The following is a 5,839-nucleotide window of genomic DNA, read 5'->3' on the forward strand; positions in this document are numbered from 1 at the left end:
TTGTGAATTATAATTTTTTATATGCTGTTGTAATCTATTGGCCAGGATTTTGTTGAGGATTTTAGTGCCTTGTTAATGTTCATATATTTGTGTTTGTTTCTCTGTTGTGTGTGTGTGTGTGTACTGATATCTTCTGTTATTTCCTTAACATCCTCTTGTAGCTATTAAAGGTTAGGGAGGTTGGGTCATGCAGCAGTGGTTAACTCTGTTAGGTAGTACAGTAAGGGGCGGTAGATAGTTTATATTAAGTATCTGGGAGAGAGTGTTAGATTGTTAAGAGGAAGATCAAAAAGTAGAAGAGGTAGCGGGAAAGGAGGGAGAACAAAGGAAAAATGAAGCAAAAAAGGGAGACTTCAAGTAGCATTAATTGATACGTTAGAAGACAAACGTAGACACCCAAAATGTATTATTTTGTAATGATGGAGAAGGGGTAATAATATGTGAGACATCAAAAGATAAAAGCTTGTAAAAGGAGTGCCACCTCTAAGTTTTATGAGCATGAGAATGAAAAAGAAGGAGTAAGAAGAGAAAAGAGGTAAAAAGATAGATTAAAAGGGCATGAAATAAAAGTTTAGCTATTAAAATGAAAGAATTGGCAAAAACAAATGGATTGAAAATATAAACAGACAAAATAATACTAGCAGAAGCAGCAGAAGATTCTGTGGATGTATGTTTATTTGGATGCTGAGCTCTGCCCAGGAACGTTATCTCTGATGTGAGTGCTAACGCGTGCGTTGAGGATGTATTGAGGTATAGAAAACAAATTAAATAAATTGAAAGTAAAAAGTAAATGATATCTTTCTTTCTGTCCTTATGTATACCAACATATGGGGAACTCCTGATTAAGGATGAATTATAAGACTGGTGCACAACTTTTTTTACAGAGGAGGAGGGCATAGGAATGATAAAACAGAGCAACCATAAGATCAGACAAAAGATCAGCTGTGGTCTAGACCTTGTCCTGGGGAAACCAGGACTGCATGGAGCACAGGCCCTTTGAGTGGGTGGGCACAGTGTCTGGTAATATGTTGTTTCACTGGACTGTGGTCTTTTAGGATGCAGGGTAGGGTTCATTTTAAGGCTAGGGGAATGATTTGTCTGGTGTAGCTGAGAATCATGTATTTTTAGGATCTGCATTAATTATCTTAAAGAGACAGACCTCTGGTGGTTCAGGTGAGATCCACTCTGTGGGATGATGAAGGTGACCAAGTGGGAGTGGAGGAGAATAGTCTACACCTATCACTTCCCTAGGTGGTCTAGGGAGCAGAAAGGAAGTCTTAGCCCACTGAGAGGGCAGATTGCTTTATCCAGATGGCTTGGTGAGCTGACTAGGGGCTGTGGCCATGGGATCTGTCCAGTATGTCATTGGGGAGTAGCTTTAGTCTTTGTCCCTACACCAAACTCCCTGCCTGTGCTTCCTAAAACTAAGCCTGCAATTTCTGCTTCTATTGTTATGCTAACACTTTGTTAATGGCCTAGGTTAGTATTATCTGCTAACCAAAGAAGTTTGAAAAAGAAAGACAACAAATAAACAAACAAACAGAAAGGTGGCTCCTTGAAGAGCTGAACCTCAGAGTTGGGGGATTAGTTTTGCCCAGTGGTGGTGGAGCTCCCCCAGCTTGTGTGCAGTTAGGTTGTTCACTGCTATGCTTGCTCCAGGGAGCCCTGTAAAGCTATCCCACATGACCCAGTAGGCTGTGCTGTCCCAGCTATCTAGAAGGTAGGGCTGTGAGGGCATCAGTCTGAGCTCCCTTGGCTTGGGCTGAGAGCAAAGCCTATTTTGGCTTATAACCACCCCGGGCTGGTCAGGTAGAGCTGTGTCCCTGTAGCTCAGTAGACAGCCAACCCAGCCATCCCTGGACTGGAAAAATCGGGTGAGGTGAGTTGGGGATCTACGCTCTGCTGGCTGATGCTGCAGGCTGATGACAGACAATTCTATCAGCAGAAGTTTAAAAAATTTTTTTAATTAATTATTTTATTTTAATTAATTATTCTTACTTTCAGTAATTATTTTTAGTCTACTTACCTTTATACTGATATTCTTGTGGTGTAGAAGTATTGGATATCCTGATACCCCTCGCCATGCCCCCTCTGGGCTAGTCTCTGCAGAGTCACCCCTCCCCCACCCTACCCCATGAGTGCTACTTGGTCGCCATCTTGCTCTGGTCTCCCCAAGACTTGTATGGTAGTAAACTATCTCACCTTTCTCCTTGATATTGGCTAATGGGTTTAGACTGCTGACTTCTTGGGGGGCAGCCCAACACCTAACCCACTGTGTCACCAATTCCCTTAAAACTACTTGTACTATATCCCAGCTATAATCTATAAACTAATTGAATTCTCTAGAGTAAATATAAATTATTTAAAGAAAAAAGCCCATCAATAGGTGTAAATATAAAAATACATGTCATCATTACTTTCCACTTCTGGTACCTTTAGAAAAAACTAAGGACCAATAAAGAAACTTCATCCATTTTGAGCTTTGCTTCAAAATCACAATATCAAGCGAACAAACTTTAACACAAGGATTAATCCCTTTCGGGGGCTAGAATTATTTTATCTAATATCTCATGCATAGAGCTGCTAACTGCAAAGACAGCAGTTCAAAACCACCAGGCACTCTGCAGAGGAAAGATGAGGCTTTCTACCCCCATAAAGAGGTATGGTCTTGGAAACCCACAGAGACAGTTCTTCCCTGTTCTATAGGATCACCATGGGTCAGAAATGCCTTGATGACAGTGAGTTTGTTTTGGGGGGGTCAATGTCTCATTCTTTTTTCTTCTTTCAATTTACAGTTACAATGATAGAAAGATGAGTCTGACTGCTGGCTCATACCAGCCAGTAACAAGTAAATGAGAACTAACAATCAGAGCATTTTAACAATAAATAAAAGCAAATAATTCCATGCATCCCAAAATGAAAGCAGTGGAAAAACTCTTATTTCTTGTTATATTATTCATTTGGAAATATAATAAGAGAGAAAAAAGAAAAGAGGAAGGAAGCTATCGTACCCAAAGAGAGAAGAGGGTGAAAACTTGCATATGTAAAATATAATTACTTTTATATTATTTTTGCACAATACAGATATAATCCCTGAGCTTATGGTATAATGATTCAAAACTCCTATCTCATCAACACATAGAGCATTTTCCATTTTTAGTGATATTAAGAGTGGGAATTTGGCTAAGAATGTGAATATTATTGTTGTTGTTAGGTGTCATCAAGTTTGTTCCATCAAAGTGAACATTTTGTACAACAGAAAGAAACACTAACTGGTCCTGCAAAATCCCCACATTCGTACCTTTGAGCCTGTTGCTAAAGCCACTGTGTTAATCAGTCTCCTTGATGGTCTGCCTCAAAGTGGCTTGTTTTCCCCACAATTATATTCTTACAATTTTACAGTTTAATATTCAACCGTCTTCCATTTCTAGTAAGAGAGTTCCTTCTGAGCTCTATAATGCAACAACTCTGTTTCTTATGGATATTTAAATTTAAATTCATTAAAATTAAATAACGTAAACAACCTTAAAATTTCATTTCTCAGTTACCCCGCTCACATTTAAATTATCAAACCATGCATGTGAATTTACTGGTGGCTAGTACACTTGACAAACTAGAAGTACAATTCATTCAGAGTAGACTTTTTAAATTTTAATTTAATTTTATTTTAATTATTATTATTTTGTCATTTAGTCTAAATTTTAAGGCACCTGAGGGTTAGTCTCAAATTACAGGTAAATGAACAATGGTGTGAAAGAAAACAAGAGCTGGCCCATACGGGGTCGAACCCATGACCTTGGTGTTATTAGCACCACACTCTAACCAACTGAGCTAACCGGCCTCCTCAGGGTAGACTCTTTATTGGGTAGGTGTGGACAAGATAATATGACAACTTTTCAAACTATATGCACCTAGCAGGGTAGACTTTTTATTGGGTAGGTGTGGACAAGATAATATGACAACTTTTCAAACTATATGCACCTAGAAATACAGAATATTTGCTGTATGTACTGAAGCTCATAGTAGTTCTTCAAGTACTAGGAATAAAAAACATCTAAAAATCACAAAAGTTTAAGAATCATAAATGAATCATATGACATAAAGTAGGTATGACAATTTCCAGTCTTAACATATAATCTTTCATGTTGAGTACAATGAATTTAATAAGAAGTCAAGATGCAAAGTTTTTGATGTTTGTAATACTAAATGTAGGAAATGAGAAGCCCAATTAAATGTAGATCATTAAGGGTAGAATATATGTAAAATCTTACAACCATTTGAAAATGGGAAAGGAATTTGTCTTCTTCTGACTTAGTTTTGAGTGGAGAATATCTTCACCGAGAATTTATAACTATGGTTATATAAGCAAGTGCTTTCACAAAATGAATTTACATGTTTCTATAGTTAGTGAATTCTAAAGAACAATTACCGTAAGAGAGATTGATGACGAGTTAATGACATTCTGTTGGAAGTTAGTTGAAAATGAGGAAAATCAGTCAGAAAGGGTAAAACTTTAAACAAGAAAACAGAATTAATGATAAAAACCTACTGAAGTTAGGCTAAAATTCTAAAATTATGAGATGAAAGCAAATGTTTGATTACTACTACAGTTATTAGAAAAATATGTCTGATTATTAGCCTGTCAGAATGTTCATATAATGGAACAATTTTATTTAAAAAAACCTGTTATATAGTTTTGTCCTTGTGTCTGGAAAGGTAGATTATCAGGTCCTAGTCTGAAAGCACCAATGAAATTTACGCACCACAGGCAGCGCTTGATGCACAGTTGGCCCTGCCTTCAGCTTCCCAGCAATAGGAATGCCGCCAGCGTGTCATATGACAGACCACACATGCAGACCTTCCAGGTCTATCTTGAAAACTAATTGGCTGGTGAAAAAATATGAGTAGCTACAAAATACGGTTTGTTATAGTGCTGGAGATTTTATATATATATTTAAATTTTCCAAATTTTCTATTTGGAAAATTTAACTCTTCAAAATGTAGTTGACTATAACAGTAATTGAGCAAAGCTTTCAATACCTATACCTGTTACTATCACAAGGGGACAGTATTCACATCAACCACAATCAATTATAAAAAGACCCATCAGCATCCAGATTAAGTTCCACTGGTACAGATATTTCCAGTACATGATTTTACATTTACCAAGTAATTATAATTCATGAAGTGTCATTTTATCTCCAATACTGCTTCTTTCAACACAGTAACTGCTTTTAACAGAGTAGCTGCTTTCAATACAGCAGCTGCTTTCTACATAGTAGCTGCATTCTACACAAGTGTGACCTGTCCGCATAAGTATATTATGGTGCCAACCCTGTCACATACACCTGTATTTATATGGGGTGTATGTGATGGGGTTGGTGCGAAGATGTCATCACGCCGGGTACTTGTATGTGGGTGTGTTTGCATGTAGATGGATCCACCTGGAGATGGATAGAGAAGTGGTGTCAGGGTTCCTAAGACCATTGGAAATATGTGTTTTCTAATGGTCTTAAGCGACCCCTGTGAAAGGGTCGTTCGACCCCCAAAAGGGTCATGACCCACAGGTTCAGAACTGCTGTTCTAGACAATGTTACTGTGTGGAGCATTGCACCGATGTTGTTCATGTTATATGGTTATCATGAATGCTGTTCTCAGTATGTTGGGCTTATTTCCAGGATTTAATGGATATTTCCTTCTTTTTAATTTTTTTAAAAGTTAGTAGTGATCATATGACTTGCTTTGGTCAATGAAGTATTTTTGACATGTGTAACTTCAGAACTGTTTTTTAACATCCAATACTTGAATGTCATAATAAACATTCAGATGGTAGAGTATG

The 5,839-nt window shown here is 37.5% G+C and overlaps 1 non-coding gene across 1 annotated transcript; it reads right to left on the reverse strand.

Annotated features, from left to right (window-relative positions):
* Positions 1-3,768: 3,768 nt before the first annotated feature.
* On the reverse strand, positions 3,769-3,841 carry TRNAI-AAU (transfer RNA isoleucine (anticodon AAU)). Its single transcript has one exon. It is a non-coding gene; the product is annotated as a tRNA-Ile (tRNA).
* Between the last annotated feature and the right edge of the window lie 1,998 nt (positions 3,842-5,839).

The sequence above is a fragment of the Tenrec ecaudatus genome, chromosome 10 (assembly GCF_050624435.1).
Source record: "Tenrec ecaudatus isolate mTenEca1 chromosome 10, mTenEca1.hap1, whole genome shotgun sequence".
NCBI lineage: Eukaryota > Metazoa > Chordata > Mammalia > Afrosoricida > Tenrecidae > Tenrec > Tenrec ecaudatus.